The following is a 14,540-nucleotide window of genomic DNA, read 5'->3' on the forward strand; positions in this document are numbered from 1 at the left end:
TTACAGCTCATGTTGATGACAAATTGGACGGATAGTCTTTTGTTTTTGGGCAAGAGACGCGTTTTATTATGGATTTTATGTTGCCGTAGAGGACGTATTAAATCCTTTTTTTACACAGAAATTACTACACTTTATTCTATAGAGTATATACCTATATTTTACCTGGTGGCTAGTTAGAATTGCATTTCCATGACTGAAAATAAATCTTCACTTGCTATTCTGAAAATTCTTCAGTAACGGCCTATATATTTTCCAAAATCGAAGTTACCGAAATTGAGGCCGTTAGGAATTTTAAAGGTTATCGATAGCGGAAACGATTACTGCGCCAACGCCTACCGGAAGGAAACGATTGCCTCTGAATATTTTTGAAGGTGAAATGAATGAATTAATGGAGATTTAAGATCGATATGTACGTACCTGTATGCGTAAATAAAACGAAAGTCACTGTGCAAAATCATACCGTCTTACCACAAAAACTTTTAAACGTCAGTTTATGCCTTGTCTAAAAAAATGTCAAATTATGACGTTGACATATGGTTCATTTTGCAGCCAAAATTTTATTAGACAAGTGTAAAACAGGGTTTAAAGTTTTTGTAGTAAGGCCCTTAATATTTACATTGCGTCGCTAACTTAAAAATGTTATGTATTAAAAACTATTCAATTAAAATAAGTGAAATCTTTCTCGAAACAATTTAGATTTTTTATCGAATGCTGCTGAAAAATAATCAAAGTACTTTTTGAGATATTTATCCCTAAATAATCATCCCATAACGAGCGTAATATCTTAAATTTTCAGCTGAAAGAGATCATTTAATTATATTAAATTTAATTACTTTCGTAATAATAATATCTCAAGAGCAGCGCTGAGCCGCCATTATTCGCCGAAGACAATATTTCACCATTAAAAGTATTGAATGGTCGGATTCGAGTCGATCCTTCGCTTGAACCTTAACAACCGTTCCCAATATTCAATCTTTAATTCAAATCTTTAATTTTGATTACCAGAAATAGGGATTTGCTGTTATTTGTATGGGGCTAATGTCAAAGTTCTATTTCATACCATCTTGCGAGCCTTTTCCCAACTATGTTTGTTGGGGTCGGCTTCCAGTCTAATGGGATGCAGTTGAGTACCAGTGTCTCACAAGGAGCGACTGCCCTATCCTACCTCGTCAACCAAGTTAAACACCCAATACCACTTGGTAAGACTGGTCGTCAGACTTACAGGCTTCTGACTACCCGTAACGACTGTCGAAGATGTTCACTGACAGCCAGTCAAAGTTCTATCTCCAGTAAGAAAAACAAGAGATGGATTTAATATTGGGAACGACCTTCTGCAAAACCCAATCGATATCGGGGCAAAACTACGGCTCGGAGTATAAAACATTAATTCCGATATTAAAAACATTGTGCGGATACATTAGCGTTTATTACGTCTGTTTACGAGTTCAGCAAAGCCGGCCGAGTTCCAATGGCCTGGATAAATGGCGCCAGCGAATTATTGTTCCATCACTATATTATCCATTGGTAGCTTTCTTGGCCTTTATGTGCCCACCAATGGATCCCTTCGAAGGATTTCATTAGCGTTTAGCGCTATTAGATGCGTTTTTGGTATACGATTAAAATGGGAGTAGTTGGCTTAGTTGGCCCACATCATTGGTTAATGTTATAGGACCCCGATTAACTGTGAGTTACAGCGTGTTTTAATGGCTAGGGCGTAATTTATAGGGAATATTTTAAATTTATTTGTATAATAAATTGTGATTGATTTAGTATTTTAGCTTCTAGGGGACTACATTGAATACACTGTCATCGTTTACCTATAAAAGTGTAGGTACTTTATACTTACAACGAGTATTTTTCTATTGTCACTGGAGGTCCACCTATCTATTTTTTTTTAATAATTTCTATTTAAGTTGCATTTGTAAAAATAAAAAAATGAAAATCACACAGTGTCCAATCCAATCTCTGCTTTATATTTTTTCATTCAATTTTATTAATTCAACGAAAAAATAATCTTTTAAGAAAATCGAGATTTTGCCATTTCTAGTTAACCTTCAATCTTTGATATATTTTTTACAAACAAAAATTATGTGAAGACACGATTTGGTGTGGAATAATTTATTTATTTTCGCAAGGATAAGCCACGCGCGCAGTTTACATTACTTTGACGTATAGCCGGGCCGCGGTGACTTACTGCGCGCCTATGAGCGCATAGATCGGAGAGGTATTTGACAAGGGTCCCATTACGCAGCTTCCTCTAACTTATTATATGACATTACGCTTGTTAATCCAGGACGCAAAAAGAGGATGTTATAATTTTCACACCATGAATTAAGTTGATTATATGTATTAATATATCTAGTGTTAATGTATTGTGCAGCCATGTTTTTGCCTCTTAGGTGACCATGATCAGAAAACCAAACCACGAAACCCTACCCAGGATTCTCCCTACTTTTAAGAAGATTGACATAAAAACTTATAAAAATCTATATCTATCTAGTCTGGACATCGAACTCGGGATCCTAAATTATTAATTGAGACGATTAGATTTTCAGGCTTCCGAAGACCCAGTTATGCAAGTTCTTTCCATTCACTGTTTAATTATAGAAAGACAGTAGGTAAGTTTAGCACAGTTCAAAGGTAAAATGTTACAGTATTTTCAAAATAGGGAATTTAAAACAATATGCTTCATGGCTATACAATGGCTTTGTTTACGTTACAAATTACAATTTTGACGCGCTGTTTTAGGACACAATGGTCAAGGTTAGGCTGTGACAAATATTACGTATGAATATGAAGAGGGTCAGTGTCGCATGTCGTCTTTCACGAGTAATAACAGAATTGCGAAATTATTTACTCTGAGATGAAAACATTAGTTGTCCTAGAAGTAAAGACAAATAGGAATAGGAAAGGTTTTCCTTCCGGTATTTAAAATATGTTAATATGTGATGATGACTTTGAAGATAAAAATACATACTAAACATAAGCATCTGTATCTACTTAATGTGTAACTATCATAAAAAGGCAACCTATGTTTATAGCAATGACAGCAAGCAGTACCATTGTAAAGTGACATCGTATTATAATCACAATACAGATACAGGCACGATAACTGGCCACCATATTCAGTGGTACAGGTGTTAAAACCACATAATTCTTTCAGAAAAGCGAAGGAAATTTAATTAAACCTGGCTATTTAGATAATGGAAAGTGCCATCAACGCGTCCGGCCGCGCTCAGATTATAAAATTATCATTTACCCCTTTCAGCGGTGACAATTGTTTTAAGCCAGCCCTATCAATGTAATTTATTTTTATTTCTCAGCATTGTCAGCGAATGGCAACGAAGGACCCCCGGCCAAACCGTTCAGCGTTTTCACAACGACCCGGTAACAAAACGGATAAAACTCAAATTAATTTTATTTATAGGTAGATCTGAATGAAAAACATTTTCAATTATTATCGTTATTGTAATATATGGAATAGAATAATAAAATTGTTGGAATATTCATTTGAAATCTGTTACTAAATAGTTAGTAAATTGATGTATGGTGATTAATTTCCAATGGATAATTAAGCTTTACATTATATTATTCTCTAAAATAGTTTGAATTAAATGAACCACAATAAATCGGGAACAATGTTATTGTTATTACTGAAATTCAAAACCGACCGATTTCAAAATAATAGCCTCATAAAAAATGATAAGCGGACATATTTCCTATTTGAATGATTGCTTCATTTCGAACAATATATAGAGTAATTATTAAGCTTTTAATACACTATTATTATTTCTCGAAACCACTCAGCTTGGATGGATGTTCAGATCTATTATCAAATAAATCGTATCAAAGGATATTTCATTTTAGGATGATTTGATTTTGTAAGTAATTATGATCTTGGAGCACGAATGTAGTTCAATTTCATACAAAAATACCTAGAACTTAATAAGAAAAGACAGAGATGTACCTGATAAGAAATAAATATTGTATTCCTTGTTTTTGCTTTATAGTGGGAATATGTCTTATCAGGGGACACCTGGACTTTAATTAAATATGTAATATGAATAAGTTGAACGTTGACACTTTAGCACGCTGTTAGGAAACTTCAGCTTTGAATTATAAGACTACCTACTGTGAACGATTCTGCCCATTAAAAATGTATTAAAGGACTTTAGAATGTTCTGAATAAATGTCAGTCAGTGACGTAGTAGGTAAGGGAAAGGTAAGCGATTATTATGTTGTTGTTTTTAGTATATTCAGGACAAAGCAATTTCTATGAATATTTTGTTTATGTACCTATTCCATGGAGACCATGGAGTATGTATAGACAAGTTATGGGCGGAGCAAGGCATATTTTGTTCCTTTATGAATTCCATTTTCTTTCAGAAATTATAATGGTCTCACAGGGACGCAACGTCAGTCTAACCACTAAGTAATATCACCGTCAGGTAAAACGTAGTCGACAATTACATCAAAATCACCGCCTGGAAGTGGTTTGATTACACAAAAGTGAACAATCTCAGTTGTCACATTTGTCAGGCCATCGCAGCAGCGGTGGTGTCTTAATAAGAGAGGTAGGCAAGTCAGAAGCTAATGTATGTAGATGAGGCCGGTTAGCCTCGCATCGGCTGGCGGCGTGACAGGTGTCATGCGGTTTCACCGCGTGGCGGCCGCGATACGGCTCCGGCGCGCCGCTCGTCGCCGCCGACAATTTGTCAGTGTCGCTTCACGAGATGTTACTACCCGAAAATCTACACGTCACGCCCAACAGACACAGGACACGATTATAACAGATTTGTGGACAAACACTTCCGTTGGTATAGGACATCCTGCAATGTGACGTATCCGAAAAGACGGTTTCTAAAAAACATGAATGTAGAAAATAATTAAATTGAATCTACACAAGCCACAAGATACGAGCTGCCCTCAGTTTGTAGCTCAACATTATAATGTGAGCACATTGTGAAGTTACTTTTAGTAAATAACCTTTATGGTCTCTGCACACAGCGGGCGCGGCGCGGCGGGACGGGACGGCGACGTGACACAATGTACTAGATCGTCGCGTCGCGTCGCGCCGAGCGGGACGGGTCTGTGTGGCGGCCTCCGTAATATCTAGTACATTACAACTGCTCAGCGTCGCGTCGCCGTCCCGTCCCGTCGCGCCCCGCCCGCTGTGTGCAGCGACCATTATATTTATCTGGTTGCGTAGTTAATTTATTTAGTGGACTTATTATAAAACAATGCTCAAATTGAAAAGAATTGTTATTGTTCAATTTATTATTTGTGTTGATCTTCGACGGGAGTGAAAAATTACCTCAGGACGTGACTGGTAAGTATTTATTTATCTTTTCGTGCTTGCAAAAATATAGAGCAAGGTGGAAGCAATTTATCCAAAATAAAATCCTCGCTGAGAAAAGCCATATAGCTGCCGTTTTCCAATGTGACCTCGATCTCATAAATAAGAATGAGGAACGGCGAACGAACAAAACGCCGGCGAGCGGTGCTCAAAGACGATTTTAAAATCTTATCTTAGTCTGAGGCGTGATTGACAAAAGTCGGGCGGAATTCGATACGACTGTAGATGTTTGTCGAAGGCTTTTTTGTGGGCGCGGCTTCCGACGCTTTCCGCCGCGGAAGCGCACAAAGAGATGCGGCTTTTGGGCCGATCGTAAAATTCGTCGTAACCATGCGTAAAAGTAGCTGGGCTTCTGCGCCGAAACATTCAAACTGAAAGTTGTTTTCAAAATTAAATTAGGATTATATGTTTGTTTTCAACTTTGATGCATGAACTTTCGTCGTGATAAGCCATTTTAATATACGGGCTTAGCTATCAAGATAGAAAGTTTGTTATTTAATAAAGGTGAAATATCTACCCGCAGATACTCGTACAATATTAAAAGACAATTCAATGATAGATTTCGTAACCGAATAAAAAGTCAACCGATTTTTCTGAAATCAATAGTCTAAATCAAAACGATTAAATCGACACCAGAGTAATGGAAAAAATATATTCGCACCATTAAACTTATTTCACGATTTCATCGAGGAGATAATGTCATCGAAAAAAGTCGGTAGCGCAGTCATCAATCAGACGGACGCTCGAGAGCTCGAGCCGAGTGTGTTTTTGTTTGTCCAATAGTCGCGGCTCTCGCTACGGTAAAGCTACAGGCTACTAAAATATATTGTATTCACTCACTAAACAAATTGTTTTAAAGCGGAAGGACGCTTCAGTGCCAGTAGCTCGTTTAAGTGTAGCACTTACAATTAATCTTAAATGAATTGGGAAAAAGATTAATAAGATGGGGACACTTAGCGTAGTGGATAAAGTGATAGTTTAATTTAGCGTTTTTAAGTCTTCCGTTCTTTAATTTTTTTTTGAGAATGTACCAGTTTAGGTGGTAAAGTAAAGAATGATTATTATAACTTTGGTTTAAATACATCCAACCTGTTAGCAACGAAATTGTTATTAGACAAGTGATATTAGTTGCGAGCGTACAGGTTACTTACAATATTTCCCTATCTATATGTATTTGCCTAAATAATAGTAGTCTATTTTGATATAACCTGTCAAAAACATGTCTCAAGCTTCAATCATACACGTTAATGAGTAACGAATTTGAACACAGACCCGAAGCAATTATCATAGCATTACATACACATCAAGAATGTTTCTTCCGAAAATACATATTTAGGTACTCCCATTATTTGTGACGCCCACATTCCATCCATGTAACATTTTCATAGGAGATGAGTCTATTCAGTACTGGGGAAGCAATTACCATTTTATAGAGTGATTCTATTTATAGTTTCAGTACAATAACCTCCAGTTATCATCTGCCTAGCCTTTTCCCAACTATTTTGGGGTCAACTTCCAGGCTACCGGGTTGCAGCTGAGTACCAGTGTTTTACGAGGCGCGACTGCCTATCTGACCTCCTCAACCCAGTTACCCGGGCAACCTTATACTCCGACGTAAGTTGTCACTGGTTGTCAGACTTAGTAACAGGCTTATTTACAGTAGGTAACCTACAGCCAAACTACAAAAAATACTTTTGTTTAGATTATTCTTCATGTCTGAAAGTCTTGTAAAATCCTTAGCGAGTGAAATGTAAAGACAATAAGTGAGCATACGCTTAAACTTGTCCTCAGAGATTCAGTTCTGAAGTGCACGTGATTTGAATATGCACTTTACATACAGTTTTATTTGCATTCTTTACTTAATTTGCTGCTTTCTACAAGTTGGGTAAATAAGGACAACGGTCTTAATATGTTAAGACAGTATGTGGCCAATTTTATATGTTTCTAAGTTATTAGCGTCTAAAGCAGATCTATAACGTAGCGTCTATAGTATGATAGTATGTTTCTAGACTTATTTAAATGTGGTTAAAATACATAATAAGTATTATCTATACTAATATTATAAAGAGGAAAACTTTGTTTGTTTGTTTGGTTGCAATGAATAGGCTCAAAAACTACTGGACAGTTTTAAAAAATTCTTTCACCATTCGAAAGCTACATTATCCACGAGTAACATAGGCTATATTTTATCCCGGTACGGCAGCAGTAGCAGGAAAGAGAGGAAGGGGTCGTCCAAGATATAGCTACATCAAGCAAATTAAAGAAAAGGTGAAGGTTGTGACGTATAAGGAAGTTCAGGAGTTGGCGCTAGATAGGTGTAAATGGAAGGAGCTGCACCGACAAGAGCTGGGCTCTTAAATTAATGATGATGATGGGCAGTAGTTACCACGGGACGCGGGTGAAACCGCGGGAAAACGGCTAGTATGACAATAAATTCATAATAAGTATATTTACTTAAGAATGACTTTGGTTTGGTTTACAGTCTTTAAAATTTTCTTTCCCACATTTTCTACAATATGAAATATCTATTTCCAGTCCAGCAAAATGTGCCGTAAGAACTAGTATTGTGGTGTCAAACGCATCCAGCGTGCAAATATCTTGTTCGCCAAGTGAATACTCGGCTCTGGTAGTGTCGTGTCACGTGCAGTCTGCTTCGCTAGGGTTTGTTGTCTAACCAACCGGCTCACTTCCACCACGGCACTGAAACACTTTAAAAGAGTATACATTTTCATAACGCGTAATTTTGTAACGAAATGTATCGATGATTACTTAAATACAGAAATATTTTTATATATCAAAAAAATCTTATTTCGCTTTCACGAGAAATAGACTACTTACCTATATATCAAGAATAAGTTCGTCATCATTTCTTTTCTTACGAATGAAATACAGAAACATCTTCAAAAGAAATTGTAAATACTTGTCCCAACATAGAAGGCCGGATATCGTTATTTTGAAAGCTTAAAGCTTTCTGAGAACTGCGGCAGGTGGCGCCACCTGTCACGAGATATCAAAGAAACAAGATGCTTCAACGAGAAAGGAATCTTTACATCAAATACCATTCACAGTGTCGCTCAGCTGACACCCCATTATACCAAAAGAGTTACTGCGTGATGATATCTTTTTTATCACCAATAAAGCGAATTTACTGTTTACTATCCCATGTTTATTTAGTTGCAATCCCATTCCAAATATTATCATGAGGGATAAAACCGGAAGACAAGGCCCACTCTATTGTTTCTCGTTTATACGAACATGTATACATACATAAGAGCAACATTTTACCGGTACTTATGAATACTGAGCGAGGCATGAAACTTTCAAAGAGTGAGATGTCATAGCTATCAGTAGGGAAGGCACAGTGCGATATTCATGGGTCGGCAATTGTCGTAAATCTCTCGGTAAGTGAGCTCATGTTGCGCACACGAACAGGATTAGACTAAGCTCTGAGAACTGTTTTTCTCTCCGCGATTCATTCGAGAGAAAGTGTGCCGGAAATAAATAAAGCGGAGCGGGAATGCGAGACAAGAATACGGACTCAGTATCAACGAATTTTCCCCAAATGCCCTTAAGCTCAATAATAATACGAAAAGTATCGGACCGCCTTCAAAAGTAACACACGAGTTTTCAATCATCTTAATATAAGTTAGAGGGTACTTCACAGAAAATGTTGAATTACACATCGACAAAGGAACGCGCTTAGACAAGCGAAGTTTTGACGAAAAATTACTTTTCGAATGTAAAGGAATATTTTCTCCTTTCTTTTATCAACGTTGAGTTGTTTCGCTCTTGAAGCTGAGATAAGTCATCAAATTATGCGAACGCTATGTTGTTTACAAATTGTTTCTGAAACGAGTCACGTTTCCATTTAGAGGTAGGCGCAAAAATTGGCCCAATTTAAATAATGTTCTGTTCGTTGCGCCCTCCCGTCTCCTCCAGATACTCTGTTTGTTAGGATTAGGTGACAAGATGACACTCACGCAATTATCCTAATACACTTACATAAATTGACTCTGATTTGTATTTTCCTGCGAAGGTGGAAATATTCTGTGACATTTTCATGGATTTATTTCAGTGTGTCGAACAAATGGAATTTGGAATTGTAATACGTCGATAATTCTTGTTTAAGGTCGGTCCTCAGTGACGTACACTGTGTTCATAAATCATTCAGGTTCCGACGTGCTTTCAGGCCTGCACGTAAAATCTGAATCTATCAGCATTTAATTTCGCGCGCTGCACACTGTTCAATAATAAACACGTATTTGCATAATGACAGATTTATTATATCATTCATTGGCAAGAAACTCGATGGTGGCGAATGAATTTCATTCATAAATAAATCAAATTTGGTCGTTCAAAAGGTTATTCATCACAGCATGCGCGCTCTGCGTAATTGTATTTATTGTTGATAAACAATATTTGTATGGGCTAGGACAATGGGCTATATTATCGGAATATTTATACGGAAATGTAATCTTATAACATTTATGTTTCATTAAAAGTAAGAAAGTAGATAAAATTTCTAATTTAGAAGCCGATGTAGGTATATGTATAATTTCAATATACATATAAAGAGCGATCAGTCATTGCATTAAATATTTTCAGTTCTTTACAGTAGATATTAATAATATTAATAAAGCTAGCTACAATTTATTAGACTTGAAATTTAAGCAAAATCTTTAATGACAGAGCTTTCACAAATTGTGATCAGTTATGCGTGTTTTAAATCAACCTCCACTTTAATTAACGACTTTCTTTTGATTCTTTTTCCTCAAGTTCCATCTTAACCCTCCCTTCCTTTACTCTCCTAGTCATTTACTTGCACCAATGACTAATGAAATGGACTCGCAAACAAAGACTTGTCTTTAAAAGGCTTCTATCTTTCATCAAAGCATGAATTAAAGCAACCGCAATGTACTTCGCAAAGATTAAACAGCAAAATATTATATTTATCAGTGAAGATGAACGAAAATAATCTTAAAAGTCGGATGAAAAGTGTCTTAAAATTTAATTACAAGCGAACACTTAAGTTTACACGACCGACTTCATATCCTTTGTTTTATAGACAAAGGGGGGTGTCTCACGACTGCTTTTACATTAAACTCCCCGCTTAAGTTCCGTCGCAAACGGCCACGGCTAATGTATGGGAACGTACGAACTACGAACTGATATTGACTTGGCTCCCGCATTGTGATTCATTTCTCTGATTGTATTCATTGAAATATGGAACTCAGTTTCAGATAATAAGGAATGTATGACTAGCAAAGTCATTGTGTATGCATCGATTTTTTAAGTAGTTCGCTGCTTCAGAAGTGTATGGATAATTAATTGGATAAGAAAAGTATGCATGACTATCCATGGATGTATTTTTAGAGGTACAAGAAAGCTGCTTTAGTTTAATTTTTCACATTTTGTGGTAATTTCAACTCTGTATTTAATAGACTCTGACCACAATAAAGGCAAATAAACTGAATTGATAAAAAAACATCGTCTACAAATAGAATTTTTCCATTATACCATTTCCTGGTGGACGATAAAATGAAATTTAGTTTAAAAAACCGCTCGCAAACGTTTTAATCAAATATCAATTTTGGAAGTTATTCACTTTGTTGGAACGGAAATAAAAGTTATTTTATCTGTGCGCTCATTCCATCTACCCACATCCATTTGGTAAAACCTCCACGAACAGAAATCTGAGTATATGAGAGAGTGTATTTCATAAACGTAATATAATGTGGTTATAATATTATCTTGTGGTTATAGTAACCTATGTTTATGGGCATAAAGAGAAGCTACTGTAACTTATATGTGGGATAATATTTCTGTTATGATTTCGTGGAAAAAGTAAGGGCCTGTCCACGGAGGACAGAAGACTAGCGGAGGTGCCCTAACGTAAAATCTCCTAACAAAGCAGCGCGCCAAAATTCGGGTGAGCGGGGGACGAGGAACGTTACTGGCTCCACCCGTGCTCCACCCTTATACGCCTTTTATGGGAAGCCACCCATTTTTTGTAAATCCATCTAGCGTGGAATAGGACAATTAAGGTCTAACCCTAAACTAACACCGACCACTAAAAAGTGAAGTAAATACTCAAACTTAATAATTCTTTAAAAATAGTAATTGAATTAGAAAGTTTGAAGAAGCATTCATTTGAAATGACCAGAGAAAAAGAGAGAGATAAAAAAAGATAGAAAAATAATACTTATACAAGTATTATCGGGTGCAGAGAACTTGCCCCACAACAATTTATTTACCCGCTCAGAAATGAAATAGGTATGATTCTACTAGGAATCATTAAACGGAGACCCGATTAAAAATCATTTTTATTCACCACGGGTCTAAAATACCCCCATGGTGTTACTTAAGTATCAACTTATGTCATTGTGTTAGTTCGTCTACTAGCCACTATGGCGTCACAAGCACGAAAATTTGTTCTATTTGTTCTAGAACCGTACTGATGATGACTGTTGTTCTTTTCGATGTTGCCATATTATGAAATTCACCAAGAACAATGGAAATTTTATTAAACATTTTAGGGACAGTGTTATTCAAATTAGAATTTTCACAACTATATCATATTGACGCATCCACTAGTTGAGATATTTTATGTGCGTCGAATGTTATCCTGAGTAAAAGTACAGTCAAAAAGTGTGTAAGGGAAGAGAGATATAGGTTAAATATTGCTGAGGATCAAGATAAATTAATGTGTAAAAATTTTCGTAAAAAGTTTTATTTAAAATAACACAGTAGGTATAGTTATTAACAGAAAAATATTCTATAAAGCTATAGACAGGAACATCCTTGTTCATCCATCATAACAAAGATATTCATATTCACTTATCGAGTAATCTTCAACAAAAACATGTTTTTTAGATAAAAAAATAAAAGTTGTGATTATTTTTAAAATAATTGTAGCTTTCAAATAAAACCTCTTTTAAGTATGGGTGATTGAATTTTCTACGACTGGTAACACTGATAAAACTACATCTGTAGTTTTGAACGCATAACCATCAAGGTGGCTGAACCACTTGTAAAGGTAAAAAATAATAGTTTAAAACTATTATTTTTATTTTTCATACCGAATTCATAGGGCTGCATTTCATTAGCCAATCCGCCAGTTTGGGACGGCCGCCATATTGCATTTAGGTTAAGTGATTATTATTTTTCGTAAAATAATAAGTCTCCACCTGCCATTTTTACGTGTGCAAATATTGTTATCGGCAGGTGCCATAGTTACCATAATTATCCCCATTCCCAGTCCATTAGCATCCCATCCCAATAGCCCTAGTAGTTTTATTCCATAATTAGCAATAGTTTAACACAGAACCGGGGATTGTCCTTGGGTACATTTCTATAGTGTATACAGGGTTTTGTGTTGCCATTTCATTAAAGTTGTCTTTAAAGGGCTTCAGCGTGTTGGCTTTGGCCCCACGTTCGCCTTCCAAAAATCCGAGACTCTATAGTCCCGAGGTCTGGTAGAGACATGCAAACTAGATAATAAAAAGCTACAATGTTTAACGCTTGTAACAAAAATAAATTTCCACTTAGTTATTTTTAAGGTTCCGTAGTACGTAAACTAGAAACCCTATTATAGTTTCGCCATGTCTGTCCGTCCGTCCGCGCTTAATCTGAGTGACAGTTAGCATGGTCTGAAAAATAAAATAAAGAATAATTAATGAACTAAGTTTGTAATTTAACTGTGCTTCCAAATATCTTTTTTTAACTTTACATATTTTATAATCCTTAACATAATATTATCTTCTTTCAAATAAAAAAAAATATTTAAATACATTGAGCGTGGCCCGATAAGCTCCCGGTTGGTTTTTTTAAATATATTTCAACAATATTATTTACATTTAACTACAAAATATAATACAAAACCGCCGCCATACTATAAACATAACTAAAAAGTGCATATTCTAATAAATAAAAATGAACAAAAAAATATCTATGAGGCCGTTTCCTTCTTTGCCGACTACCAAGAGAAGAAAAACGGATGGCATGGATCGGCGATCGCATGAATTAATTTGCCTTGCTTAAATGTTCATTATTGGCCACTGAACAATACGGTTTTATTCAAATGATGCCTTTTAGATAACACAATATTTTCAAGTTTGGAGTAGTAATTCAGTCGTATGTTACAATAGTTTTGGCTGATAGCTTTTGTCAATAACGTTACATGATTGAAAATGGGTTCTTGATCTTGAGAATGCTCATTTAGGGATGTGAAGCAATTTTCTCCTATAAAAGTCTTAAGTGTAGAGTGAACGATATGATGAGGTGTAAATTTTTTTACGTTTAAACTTTCTTTTTTCATTTTTCTTATAATTATTTCTGTTCGTAAGCAAATTTTTATGACGTCATCAGACGGGAAAATGAGATGACCACGATTTTTCAATTGTATTAGTTTATGGGCTGGTTTAACGTTTGTTGCGTGAAGGGAGAAAAAGCATTCTTCACATTTAATTTTTTTCTCTAAAGCACGCACTATGTAACCAGCTATGTATGATACAATCTGGACGGTGTCAGAATACTGACTGTCCAAAAATAAATTATATTCAGTCAGAGCTTTATGGCAGAAATTAACATCATCTGTCTCTGAGATGTCGTCCGATATTCTGCACCTTTCGCTTGTGCTGTTTATTAAATCAACAGCGTTAAGTCGAGAAGAGCAAGAGAGGATGCCTATATTCTCTAAGGGAATGCAATTGCCTCTGAAGGAATCTTTTAATTCCGTGTTAATTAAAATTTTTTTGTAAGCGGCCTGGAACTGGCGTGCTGTTGGGTTGTTATTTGTCCTTCCGTGTGCTCTAATATTGCCAAAAAACAACTCGATGTGGTCTTGGCTAAATTTATAAAGGGGCAAATAAATTAATTCTTTTTTTTCTAATACCAAACTGTTGAATAGACCGATAGCGCTTTCGATACAAACAATGATACCAAGAAACCCAGTTTTTCGTCGAGAATTCACAAGATTTTCATAGGATGTACTCAGATGTAATATATACTCTTTAGCATATATCAAAAATGATAAAGTTTTGTTAAAATTTCCTTCAAAAAGTGCTTTCTTGGTACCATACTGCTGTAAATTTTTTGAATTTAGAATATCAAATAAATCATTAATAATATTTATAAAATAAATAGTTCCAAAAGCGTTTTTGAAAAAATGGTGCCTCTCTTGACA

Source organism: Helicoverpa armigera, chromosome 5, assembly GCF_030705265.1.
Source record: "Helicoverpa armigera isolate CAAS_96S chromosome 5, ASM3070526v1, whole genome shotgun sequence".
NCBI lineage: Eukaryota > Metazoa > Arthropoda > Insecta > Lepidoptera > Noctuidae > Helicoverpa > Helicoverpa armigera.